The sequence below is a fragment of the Thunnus maccoyii genome, chromosome 14 (assembly GCF_910596095.1).
Source record: "Thunnus maccoyii chromosome 14, fThuMac1.1, whole genome shotgun sequence".
NCBI classification, from domain to species: Eukaryota; Metazoa; Chordata; class Actinopteri; order Scombriformes; family Scombridae; genus Thunnus; species Thunnus maccoyii.
The window spans coordinates 11,282,159-11,296,778 of NC_056546.1; the positions used below are offsets into that span (position 1 = coordinate 11,282,159).

General features: G+C 38.2%; 1 long non-coding RNA gene across 1 annotated transcript; it reads left to right on the plus strand.

Annotated features, from left to right (window-relative positions):
* The first annotated feature begins 769 nt into the window (after positions 1-769).
* On the plus strand, positions 770-10,022 carry LOC121911948. Its single transcript, XR_006099983.1, has 3 exons — positions 770-876; positions 1,898-2,185; positions 9,609-10,022. It is a non-coding gene; the product is annotated as an uncharacterized LOC121911948 (long non-coding RNA).
* Positions 10,023-14,620: the final 4,598 nt, after the last annotated feature.

Below are 14,620 nucleotides of genomic sequence, written 5' to 3' on the forward strand. Positions count from 1 at the left end.
GCTTTAAAAAAAACAATAAACAATGAATACACATGTGTAGTATAATAGTGATTCCATTAGAACAGGTAAAATGGAAAAAAATGTTTAATATTTTATTAATTTAGCTGTTTTTTTTCTGTTTCACTGATTCACTGTAATTTTACTCAACTGTGTCCATAAATTTAAAGTTCTTGCACACATACTGGTGTTTTCATTTTTTCTGGCTGATTAGACCTCTGTTCAATGTAAGTGAAAACACCTGTAATGTGTAGACAGACCTAAAAATTCTAATGGTTACAGAAGATCTTTCTGTGGTCTGAAAGCAGACTTTTTCTGAGAGTTTACTTGTATGAGCACTTGACTGAATCCATCTCAGAATGAAAGAACACAAACAAGGTGTACAGGCCACACAAAGTTGATTTTTACACTTTATTCAAAGTATTTTTTAAACAAATTGTTAAACTTTTACAAGATAAAAGGCTTCAAAGATGAGGTTCAATCAACTACTTTGGCAAAACTTCCAAAGAGCAGTATGAAGCCAATAATGTAGCTTTATATATTTAAAAAAAAAAAAAAAAAAAAAAAAAAAGAATCCACTGGTCAATGGTTGATTCTCCGAGTGGATAAAATTGAGAGAAAAATGTTTAAAATGCTATGAATTATGTCGCTTTTTATTTAATTTATTGTTGTATTTTTATTAAATTGTGACAATACAATAAAAGTACTTGCGCACATACAGGTGTTTTCATTTATTCTGGCTAATTAGACCTCTGCTCAGGTTAAGTGAAAACACCTGTGTGGTCGTACCAAGGTTACCTAATGGTTACACAAAATCTTTCTGTGGTCCAAAAGCAGACTTTTTCCAAGTTGTTGCCAAGTTGTGCAAGCCACACAAAGGTGAGTTTTATGCTATTTTCTGAACAAATTATTAAATTTGTACTTGTATAACATAAGGCTTCAAGGATTAGGACTAATTAACTACTTTGGCAAAATGTATCTCATATAAATTTTCCCAACTTCTAAAGAGCAGAATGAAGCCAATAGTATAACTATTCTAAAAAAGAAATGAATCCACTGGTCAATAGTTGATTGTCTGAGTGGATAAAACAGAAATGTTTTAAATTCTGTGAATTTTGCTGCTTTTTTGTTTTATCTATTTCTGTTTTTCTAATTGTTGACTTCATTAAAAGTTCTTGCACACAGGTGTTTTCATTTAACCTGGCTGATTAGACCTCTGTTTAGGTTAAATGGAAATACCTGTGAGACTGTAACATGGGTATGCACCAGCTTTAAAAGATGTTAGATATGGTCTGTATCATCAACAATATCTAGCCAAGACTATTTAAATAGAGGCCAGGACTTTGGCTTTTTGTATTTATTCTGGAGGTGCCTCTCTTTACCATTCAGAGCTCACCTGTTGAACACTGATCCATGCTGTCAAAATGTTATTCGTCTTTATCTGTCAGTTGAATGGCACAGCCACTGCAGCGTGTTTTCTGCTTTACGGAAGTGTCTCACGGGGCTCGCTCTGCAATGCTTCTCTCAGTGGGATATGTCCTAAAACATTGGTTTTGATTTGGTGAGCTAGGTGGTCTCAAGCTTACCTCCCAACATCCCTGTGAACCCACTTACCAATACTCCCATGCATCATTTGCAAGTATGATGTGGGGAAGGCATACACTGCCTATGTGAATTGCAAATAGGTACAAACAGAGAAATTCAGTTGCAAGACTCTGATTTAAATTTCATATTAAAAATTATTTTTTAGCTTTGGCTGACTGAAGAGGGGATACGGCTCAGTTGCTCAGATGTTGTCTTGTGTTGCTGCTAATGTTGAATACACATCAGGGGCTAGCAAGATGTAGAAGCAGCCAGCCATATCCTCTACTAAAACGTCTGTTTCACTTCTCATTCCAAGGCGCCGTGTCTTCGCCCCTCCACTCTCACTCTCAGATCCTGAGCTCCCAAAGTGAAAGCGGCACAGCAATCTCTGGGCTCATTGACTGTGGGGCCTGAGGGGCTTTGTGGTAAAAGTCTAGGCACGTATTAGCTCTGCAGTGCTGGCTGACCCAGACTGGTCCCTGGCCACATAACCACCGTCTCATGCCTACTGAAAGGGCCTTTGTGTTGGAATGTGTCGGCACGGAGCCTGGCCCCTCTGGAACATCTTCCGTGGGATATGCAGAGCTGGCAGGTTGACAGGCAGGTATGTAAGCACGAGGTGGCTGAAACGTGTCCCTGTTGCCTTCTCCGATCATGTTTAAGAGGCCTGTGTGAGGATTTTTATTCCCCTCCATCATTCCCTCAATTCAGTTTCATTGTTGGTCTTTTTATGTGCAAATTTCTCAATCCAATCTCTTTTTGTGAAAGTCTCTATCCATGTGCAAATCTCCATATCCTTCTGTGTGTCTGTCACACTTGACTTCTTGTCGTATCACTGACTCCTCTGCATGTTATTCCTATGGCCATCTCTGGATGCTGTTGCGTTATAATTAATTTACAATTCTCCAGTCTTCCTGTCATCTTCCGCTGTTTTTTTTTCCTTCCGTCTTCTCCATCTTCCCACCTCTCTCCTGTTATTTGCTTCCTCTCTCTTCATTCGCCAATCAGCCCCCTCCTCCAGTATCCTCTGCCTCATCCCATCTTCTACTCACAGTGTTGTGCTGTTTCCTTACCTAATTAGTAATCCCCTGTGGGTTTTGGTTACAAAGCAGAATATTTACTGTGAGCAGTTCAGCCATGGGTTTCTGGGTCATGTAAAGGAAAAGGGAAACTGATCAGCCTGAAGATTGAGGCTTATCATGACTAATAGATTACTAAATAACACATTAATGTGATTATATTACTCTCCCTACTAATACAGTAGAGCAATGCATTACAGTTTAACTTTTGGTAATCATATTAAAGTAGTGAACTAATAAACTTTCTTTATAAAGAGAATTTCAACAGAAGTATTCTGTAACGCCTAATTTAATAGTCTATTCATTGACCATTGAATTTTGTTTAGATATAAAATTTGATATGCACATGTGGGCGTGAACTGTTACCTAGCAACAGCTTCTGTAAGTGAGCAAAGATAGATAAGTGCTGGCAGGAGAGGTGCTGGAGTTAGCGGAGTCAAGAAGGAGATCGGATGCTTCCACACGTGCAGAGATACTCATTATTTTTTTAAATGATTTCCCAGAACAATACAATTTTTATCTGGAAGTTGTACAATGTAGGTTATGTTCAGGTCAGAAAGACATGAAGTCTTGTGGTAGTTATTAACCACTACTGTATTAAATGTTTGAAGGTAAACTTTTATTTTATTGAAATATCTTGAGATTGAGGCAATTTTAAAAGCAAGTCAATTTAGTAGCTGCTTTAGATCATATCAGAAGATTGAGATTGCACAGCTGTCATGGAACTGTGGATGTGCAAATTTCCAATTTTTTTCCTGAAGCACTTTAAGGACTTGTCAACGATGTTGGTTTAAAAGTTGAGTGTCAAAGTATTTCTATAGGTTTTTAGAAAGATATTCAAAAGTAATTCAAAGTACAATTACTTTTATCAGAGAAGTGTAATCTTGTTACATGTTAGAAACTATTAATTTCTATTGATTTTTTTTTTTTTATTAATACTAATAAGTAACTACCCAACGCTGTTTTCCCATTGAAAGGCAAAACAATTTCTTTATATAGCACATTTCATACACAGTGGCAGTTCAAAGTGCTTTACAAATTGCATTATAATAAATAATTTTAAAGACAGGATAAAAACAGCATAAAAACTCTAATCAACTTGGTTTAAGTCAACGGAGGGCTCAGTGAGTGATGCGGCTCTAACCATGAAGTTGTTTTGATGACATGTCTATATTGATTATATTGATGATGTTTACATGTACAAGTTTTTAAATGATCAAATATTAAAGGTAAAACATACAAGCTAACAGCAACATACTGGTGAGAATGCAGCAAATAATTATAAATTATTATTGAAAATTGTTACAGCTGGTCTGTTACACCCAACGAGAGATCCCCCCATCAACATTCCTCATTACTTGTGTTGTTTAATTAGATGAATGACAGGTGACAGAGGTTAAGCACAGCAAATTTGATTGACACAAATGGAAAGAAACACTTGTTCCCCCAAGAGGATCAGAGTGTGTCATGAATGCCGGATGATGCAATTAAAGAATTCCCAGCGAACGTCTTAACTACTGTGCTGGAGGCTCTTAACAAGAACTGCTTCAGGAGCAGCATCTTAAAGGAAAATGAAGATTAAAAGCAATATTTTCATGTCATGGATGTCATCAAGCATGCTTGTCATACTTGAAAACAGGCCTGGAGATGTTTGGGGTGTGCATGGTGGCTGCATATATGGCATAGGCATGTTTATTACACTTAACATTACACAAAACAATCATTGGAAGGCACACATGTAGTAACATGTTAGCTTGAAGCTGTTTGTCTTCTATTTGGTGAAGCACTTGTTAATATTGACCAGTTTATAAGTACTTGGGGGATGAGTGGAGGGTCAACAGCGATGGGCAGAAAGATTTCAGTGGGCACCATTTCCAACCTTAAGGGTTGTGTAAGTCTGATTAATGTATCAGTTATTCCAACAAACACAGTTTCACAATCTCATGGCAGTGTGTTGTTGTGGTTTATTGGAATTCTTTGAAACCTTTCCTTCAGCATGAGAATGTGAAGAAAATGATTAAAAAAAAGTACGTATGTAATTACATATGTAGAAACAAGAATTCCCATGAACTGACTATATGTTTTTTTTTTTCAAGCATCAAATCTTCACATTTGGCATTTTTGCTTGATGAGTGGCTGAAATGACGATTATCAAAATTGTTGACATTTAACTTCCTGTCCATCCACCAAATCATTCATCTCATTACCTGCGTTGGTTTATCTACCTACTTAGATACCTGTTAAGTGTCAGGTTTCACTCAGTGATAGCCTCCTGCAACACTAGACAGATGAATCGTACACAATCAGGCCTTATCATGCTTTACTTATACTTTCCACAGTAACTGCGTTCTTTCATTTACTTTGTGATAGGAGTGATGGTGGGAAAGTCTGTCTTGTTTCATTAATGAATATGAAACTATGCCATGTAATTGCTGTATTTACATTCTTCTATTTACAGAGACCTGTGAAATGACTTTGCTTGATGTGTGTTACTGAAAAGGAGACGATAACTGAGCCTTTTTTTTCAACTGCTTCATGTTTTCTTCAATCTCAACAATCTTTATTGGCAGTAGAAACACAAGCTGACCAATTACAGTTCTTTTGGTCCCAACGTGATATCTTGGTTGCTGCTGTAGTCCCAACGTGTAGTTAAATTTTTGAGGAGGTGTGTGTCAGCTATGGTGTAGCTACAGAGCCTTTGCAAGTAGTTGTCGTGGGTACCTTAGGGATAGCTTCACACATAGCTTCACAACTTTTCAAGTCTGTCTTAAAAGATTGAGAACATTGAAACAGGGTTTTCTTGCCCTAATTATTCCTCCTGTTCATATTGGCCAGTCAAAGATCCTTTCCTGATCCGCTTTCAGTGTCAGTGAAGGGGGACAAAATACACAGTCCTTGTTTTATGCAAAAATGAATTTAAAATTTATCTGAAGCTAATATGAAGCTTTAGCTGTCCACGTTAGATAAATCAAGTGGATATCTTCCAAAGCTAGTCTTTTTAGAACAAATACTGTATGTACAAATATATACATAAAACGAGGACTATGTATTTGGTCACCAGCACTTACACTGAAAGCACAATAGGAAGGGATATTTTTAATGGTCAGTATTTGCAGGAGGAATGATTAGAGCAAGTAAAACCTGTTCCAATGTTCATATGGGCACCTGACAATTGTTTTAAAAAAGACTTGAAAAACTGTGAACCTATCCTTAAAAATGCTTAGTTTAAAAGCATATGACTCCTTAACAGTTTCTGCTCAAATCTTACTTTGGAATACAGTATCTGTCACAAGATATGGAAATATCTGTGCTGACCTTGTATTGTTGTATTGCTGATGCAGCATGTTCAACTTACTGGCTTATATGGCTATGTGATTTATTCCAGATATAGGATAAACAGTCCTCCTTTAACATTTCCATCATTTTCTTTGGTGTATAATAGTATATAGGTCTTTTCAGTTTTTCCCCTGTCAATACACACCACCACTCTTTCACAAGCCAACTCCTTAGATGATCAATTTGTCATTTCACTATAAAGTACCATGGTGACTTAAAGGAAAACAAACAAGTGAGAAATGGAAAAGAGGATCATTTATAAAAAATATTATTTTCTATGCATTCCTTAGTCTATTTGATTCAACACAGCATGCATACTGGCTTTCACCTCTCAACACAATGGGCTGTACTGTGCTTAACACCGACAATAACAACTAGTTTGTTGATTTCAATCAAGTACATAGCTTCTAGTCTGAAAAGTGAAACCAATGCGGAAGTCCTTTAAACCTGCATTCTTTCTAATGGCCAGCAGGGGGCGATTCCACTGGCTCAAAAAAGAAGTCAGATTGTATGAAAGTCAATGAGAAAATGACTACTTCTCACTTGATTTACTACCTCAGTAAACACTTTCCTAATGAGTTTATGGTTTCAGCCGCTGGTTTCTTCAATAGAGAAGTCTTCTTCAATACAGCATGATTATTTTGTAAATGATGGTCCCATTTAGAGTAAAATAGACAATAAAGCAGCGTATGCTTTAGGGCAGGGCTACCTTGTGATTGACAAGTCGCTACCATGGCGACAACGTTGATTGCATAACATATTTCAAAGTTAATTGTAACATTTTGTCCACCTAAAAAAGTCTTGTTCAGTGCTTGGTTGTACTAAAAGACCCTCTAAGACCCTCTAAGGAGTCTATAATATGTAACTATATGTAACTATAATGACTAAAATGTCTAAAAATGACTATATCTATGTTATATATTTTGAGTTGTACATTATCTGAAATGTCTCCAACAATTTTCAAACGAGAAATCTGTAATTTAATCAAGGTAACAGTTTGTTTCATTTGGTCATCTGTCAATGGCATTGTACCCCCTCTACCAAAGAGTATGCGCACACAAGATAATATGTTGGTGTTGTGGCTGTCTGCCAGAAATTGCGATAAATTACTTTTATTCAGTTTTAAGCCACATTTTTATGATAAACTTTTTCAATCTTGGTCATTTTTAACTACCTTTTAACCGGATGAAGTATTTTAGTTATTGGATATCTGGATCTTATGTTATCAGAAAAACAAGCTGAGCAAACATTAGAAGTAGCTCAGATAGCAGCCCCTCCCTGACATCCTGTGCCCTCCAAATAGCATCAGCAACACTGATTTTTTTTAAAAAAAAAAAAAAATTATTTTCTTTTACATGAAATTGCTATATTCACTGTTTTTACCAGTTTTAATCTTCTGTGGATAATTTGGCTCCCAGTAAAAACATCCTGAACGATGAACACTGAAGGAATCCTAACCTGGAGAAGCTGGTTGTTTAACAATGAAGACAACAACTCCCATGATCCCACGGCACTTCACAGTGTCATCAAACTCCATCTTCTGTTATTGCTTTGATTGAGAGACCCCTAGCGACAGAAATTACATATTGTGCATTTACTGGTTTTAAGCCTGTTTTTCGCTAGCGAAATTTAGCATTAGCATTAGCGTTATCACATTTAACCATAGACTGTAAATGTACTGTGCTAACCAAGCTAGCAGCTAGTGTTAGCGTCAGCCTCTCATCCAAATGTGGTCACATCACTTCTGGCTCCAAAAATCCAAGATGATGACGGTCAAATCGCCAAACTCAAGGCTTCAAAACGGCAGTCCAAGACGTCCATATTTTTTTTTACAATCTATTATTTCAATATGTCTGTGGTAGTGCTTTGAACATTTGCACAAGACCTGCTTTCACACATGAATGCCTGACTATAACACTGTTTGAGAGAACAGAGCATGTTTTCTTTATAAAAAGGGCAGTTGGAGCTGAGGGATAGGTGTAGGTGTATCATGTCAGATCTATACCTAGTCTGTCAGGGATGGGAGGTTGTTTTTATGCTGTTCACTAAAACCCACAACAGACTATCTCATGAATTATGCAACGCCTTAGGTGGAAATACAGCCTTGGGCATTTTTTTAACCCTTGCAGTTTGATTATCCAGGGAATCTGCATTTCAGCCAGTTATTTTTCTAGTGGATTGTCAGTAATATTACAAAGTGGAGTACATGAGTGTGCTTTGTTAGGTGTTGCCTAATTGCATTCATAGCTTTTTATATTACACAAATTATTTTTAAAATACAGAACTGAACAATGGCAATGCGAGACGAGCTGAAACATAGTTCAATCCGGTAAAACGCATCAGCCCTGCCCTAAAATGGTTCAATCAGAGGTCTCACAATGAGAGACTGGCTTCAAATCAAAGGACCTTGAAGCCCTCTCATATTTTGTGTACTGGCCAGCTGCATCTGAAAAAAAAAAACTTTTTTCTCTCCTCTTCTGATGCAGTGAAGAACATGCCTTCAGCGCTTCCTCAGAATTCAGAAGAGATTTCCGCTGAGTAGCTCGACCTCACAGCCTAATCACCAGATCTAAAACTCCAGCAGAGCTCCATGCTGCAGCGAGAGGGATAAAACCCCCTCCTGCTGTTGCTTCCTCCGGCCCCACATGCCAGGACACAATTAATTCATACTGCTGGCAGCCTTGGACTGTCCCAATAGTACAACTCTCATCCCTTACGCTCATTTTCTGTTCGTATTTGCATAATATGAATTTGGTTTGTAATGGTCTATTGGGGAACACAGTCTGCAAGTTTGCATTAATAAGAGAAAAATTGAATATGCCTAATTCAAGTGATGTTTATGGTCAAAGCACAAAGCTAAAACTTCTGCTCTTACAGTGGAAGTGGTGAGGGAATATATGATTAAACGGGCAAAGCGAATTTCACTGAACTTGGTGTAAAGGAAGTGAGTGAGTGAGTGTGTGTGTGTGTGTGTGTGTGTGTGACGCTATTTATAACATGGGGAGAGACCTCTAATGGCAACTTGCTGAGGATAATCGTGTGCGTGTGTGTGTGTGTGTGTGTGTGCGCGCGCGTATGGAAGAAGGGGACGGTGTTGATGAATTTAATCACAGATAGGCAAACTGGCCGTGGGCTGAGTGAGTGAGTAAGTGGAAAAAGCTCTCTGCTTTTCCCTGGATGAATAATCATACAGTCCTGCCACACTCCTCCTTTGCTGGCTGTTTCTGAGGAACGCATACAAAAAAAAGAGAGGTAGTCAGAATCAGAGAAACAGAGAGATAGACAGACAGGAAGACAGAGATGAAGAGAAATAGAGCGAGAATGATGAGATGAGGAGAAACAGTGCAACAGTGCAGAGGAGAAGATGAGGTAAGGGCCAAACTAAATCTAGAAAGCATTCCCTAGGCAGACACTTACAGTGGAGCCAGAATCTGTATTATCAAAGCTTGTAGGGATGAGTAATGATAGGATCATAGTACATCGCATGACTAAATATAAACCACCCGCAGCTCTGCTCAAATGTAATTTATACCAATAGGAGACAGACAAGAGAGAGTGACAAAAGGAGATATGTTTGATTCTCTCTATTTTTCTTCCCCTTTTTAAAACCAGAACTCGGCCATCTGTGTGCCAAGTCAAGTGAGCGGAGGTGTGGATGGTGCGCGTGGATCGTGATGAAACTGATGCCCCTGGGACTCTCCCTGCAGGCAGAATAATAAAACGAGCAGCGTGTGACTGATGTGTGTGTATATGCAGAGAGCATTTACAGACATTACACTGGGACGGGGGTGTGTTTCTGCAATTGTGTGTTGACGCCCAGAGGGAGAATCCTCGCTTCACTTGTCCCTCCTCCATGTGGAGGTCAGGGATCGAGACCGGCTTTAGAAGATCATCCCCACAACTGAGAAATTCAGTGCCTTACTCACACTTCAGCAGCTTGCTTTGTAGCTTTTTAGATTTCTCCAGTCACTAGGTTACCTTATTTGTTTGTAGTTGTGTCAATAAAAGTATTGTTGCAGTTATTGACTTTAATGTTCAGTGTGTATTTACAGCTTTTCTATTGAGCTTCTATTTCTTTTGAGGATAAGCTTCCTCACATCCACCTTGTACGTTTGACAGTGGCCTCCAATATCCCAAGTCAAACACTTGTAGCAGCTTAATAATGCAGTTACAGAAGGATCAGATGAAGCCTTGCTTGCATATTCTAATTTAACTTAAGTAAGAACAGTGTGGTGGTGAATTTCAATATGAGAATTTGCCTTTGCTCATTGAATTACCCAAGTGTCTGCATCAGAAATACATAATGGCTGTATGAATTCAAAACATTAAATTCAAAGACTTATTATTTGTTAAAATATTTTATTTGTTAAAAAAAACTTGGATGTTTAATCTTTGGTCCAAGAAGACCAACAATGCAATTTTAAGTATGCATAAATCATAACATCTTTAAATATCTTGCGATCTCCTGCTTGTAAATCTACTGTGTGAAATCTTTTGAAATGTCAAATCAAAAACAAAAACAGAGTTGTGCAGGAGATCAGAGGGTAGAAACTTATGAGAGGAAACTCATCTTGATTACAAGTGAAAATAGGAAGGAATGAAGCTCATCAACACAGAAAAGTACAACTGTGGCAGACTAACAAGTGAAGGAAAGAAAAATGCAGAGACTTAAAGCTTATAAAACTCAACATATTTTGACAAATGTTTGTATATGTGTGCATTTTTAATAAACAAAAACAATTACATACTGATACATTAAAAAAATATCCTGAATATAATTTTTGAGACAGATCTGATGCATTGTTTTAGCTATGCTAGCAGCATGGCTCTAGGGATGGCAATGTCAGTACTGACACTTTGTACAAACATTCATGATTTCCAGATGATGTATCCCACTAACTTTCTGACTTCTCCTCTGCAGTCACCATGAGGTTGACATTTGTGGTTTTAAGTGTAATATCTCAACAACTATTGGATGGATTGACACAAAATTCTGCACATTCAGGTTGGGTGAATTAACTTCATCTGCCATCATCAGGTCAAAATTTTATGTCAATGAGCAAATGTTAGCACTGAAACACACTAAACTAAGGTGGTGAACATGGTAAAAATTATATTGTACCTGCTAAACATCAGCATGTCAGCATGCTAACATTGGCATTTAGCTCAAAGCACTGCTTTGCTCAAAGCTGCCGGTATACTTCATCAGAGCTGCTTGTTGGATGGTTGAACTGCTTTACAAACCCCCTATAACTTTCCAAAACCGTCAATCCGACATTCACACCATATGTGGAGGTAAGAAGGGTTTGAACTTCTCTCTCTGACTCTCTTCTTTCATTAGCTACACAAATTTGTGTCCTTTTTGATGTGTACAAATGAGTGCAACGCTATGAATGCTTTCCAGGAGAGACTGTATGGCTTTGGAACAGCTACAGTACAGACACTCTTTTCTAGCATAACCTGGCCCTCATCACGTCTATGGACTCTTAGTCTTGATTAAACACATTTGCAATAGTCATGAACTAAACGATATGGAGAAAATAATTTATGAAACATCTGTTTTATGTTGGTCTATTAAGCATGTTGTGGTCACTACAAAATTTGAGTTAAAAAACGAGCAGCCCTCCAAAACTTTTAGCATCCGACAGGGACCATGTGTAAACACAGCGGTCGCTTTCATTCGACACTACCCGGGTCCCACACTACTCTGCTATGGCCTTTGATTTCCCATACCATTCTGCTGCACCTCTGAGACCAGTTAGCACCAGCAAGACTCTACATTGCAATGCAACAGCACTACCACTGCAACATGGGTAACTGTGACACACTCATCTAGAGTTGCCTCCAGAGTCACTGTATTTCAAAACTGCAGAGTCTGGAAGTGAGGAACACAGTCACAGACACAGATTCCCTACAAACACACACACAAGTCCTCACCATTTTATTCAGTACAGATCTTTGTCCCGTGGCACCTTTTTTGTCAGACCTTCTTGTTGTACTCTTGCTTTTGAAGATCTTATTTCTGACCAGGAGAGATGATGATGTTAATAATAACCCTGTGTAGTGTTATCATAACCCTGAATAGAATACTTGAGGCCACAGGCTCCCTCTCCTTCTGTCCTATTTCTTTGGTGTTTTTGAACAATTCCTACTGGGACTCGGCAAGGCAGCACACTGGGACTCGGCAAGGCAGCACACTAGAGAAGACAGGCGACAAAATGGGCATAATGACTGGCCTTAGGGGGGAGACAGAGACAAAGAGCACCGAAACTGTTAGACAGTTTTAACCTCATCAAAAGCGAGGACAGATCTGAGGGCAACGAGGTGACTTGCAGACTGATTAAAAGAAAAAGGTTACCAAACAACTTCAGTCCCATGTGGCACTGGACTGTGGAGACAAAACAGAGGGAAAATATGCCTTAACTGAGATAAGAGGAGTATCTTGATGCAGATAGTAGAAGGGAAATGATTGCCAGTCACCTCTCTACTAATTTGATTATAGCTTGAAATACAGCAGCCATCAAATACACACCCACATCCTCTGGTGCAGGGCCATCATGGTGTTTTTGAAAAAATAAACTGCCAATTGTGTTTTATTCCTCCGACATAAAGAAGCACTTCATATGCAATGCATTATATGAGTCCTCGACATACCGTGTTAAGCATAAACTCAACATAAACGCCATATAAATACATTGAGTCTGACACATGTATCGGAACATATGGATTGAACATCAAAACATATCTACCCACTCAACATCCCGCCCCCACTGCATTAACACTTTTTCCTATTTTTGTGGGGACCCGTTTTTTATTTTACAGTAGAATCCTATTTCCTTAACCACAAACGTTGAAATCAGCCTTATTTTTTAAGCCTTTGGATAACCCAAATCCATAAAACCTAAACTTGAGACTAATTTTAATGCCTTACCTTACACTTAACTCTAACTACAAACCAAATTTTAACCCTAGCCCTAAATCTAAGCAAAAATCAACCCAGTCAAAGATGGGCCAACACAAACGTTCTCACTTTGCAGGCTTTTCCTCTCCTACTCATTGTTGTGAAGACATCTGGTCCTCATAAAGATAGAAGTGCAAGAACACACACATGCACCCACAGATGCACATTTATACAAGGACACCTACTATATAAGTCAAGGTAAATCTATTTTATTGTGCTGTTAATCTGCTTTTGCTTTTGCACCTTCCAGCCCATTTGGGAAATCTAAATGACATATACATATAATGAAATCCTTATGGCATTTACATGCTTTAGCAAGCGGGGCTTTATATGCTGGATATGCAGATAAAGCATGATGTACATGCAGCTTCTTTCAAGTAATATGTTGCTGTAGGAAATGATCTGCTGTACAAACATAAAGGCAGGCAATTACTACAATATATCTCTATTATCATACTCAAGCTCCAAATGAAGCTGAAGGTATAATAGGTGAAGTGACTGAATGGCTTATTACATTTTACTTTGGCCCGTAAGTGACATTTTCAATCCATATACCAGGACAAATGGGTATACACAGTAGATGAACAGTAATACATGCAAGAAAACTCACCTGATGTACTCACATGTTTATGCATGAATAAATACAAATAACTAAATGTGTGAGTACAGTCAGGTGGATGCATCTGTTTTCCACATGTAGATTGCAGACACATGCACACATTATGTATTATGCATATTCACTCTCTAATGCATGCACACTACACATAGTACCCTATGCGTGCACACACACACACACACACACACACGTGTGCTTGTTCAAACAAACACATCTTGAAGTGCAGATAAGCTGTGACAGTATGGCTCTGGATTCAAAGCATCGGCTTAAAAGGCCAAAGGCAGCAGTGTGCAGTGAGTGATGACAGGGAGGAACAGGACAGTCTAGTCACACACTTTTTCTACTCACAATTCCATCTACCTGCATTTTCAGATTCACTCTCTGCTCACTTGTTTAACCCATAAATAACCAGCAGCCAAATAGGGTTAGTTTCACTTATGTCTATTTTAAGGGTGATGCGGAGAGACATGTGAAATAATGTGTAGAACAAAACTAAACGTTTCTAGCCATGCCAGCAGCTCCCTGATGCTGTAATATCAATTACACACCAGAAAATGATTGTTGGAAGGATGGAAGATGGAGAGACAACTCTGCTATTGTATCGTATCCTTATCACTTGTGGGGCAAAAACGTGAAGTTTTGCCTGAGGGTGACACAAGAGGAAAGTCAAATTGTTACCTGAATCAAAAATGTAATGATCTGTAATGTGGCGGTTTTTAGGATATCTAAGACTCAGACGTTTGTCAGACTTGGCTCAGCCAAGCTGTAATTTTACAGCTTGAATATAATTTGTCATCAAATCCTGAACTCAGTTGTGAATGTGAATGCATGCTAGTTACTATTGTTATATTGTATGCTAGTAACCATTGTAATTAATGTGTTGAAATTTAAAGGAGACATATTATGCACATTTCCGGGTCTATATTTATATTCTGGGGCTCTATTGGAATATCTTTGCATGATTTACAGTTCAAAAAACTCCTTATTTATCTTATACTGACCAGTTTACGCACGAAAGAGTAGCAACCCGTTGAGTTGAAAAGCCGA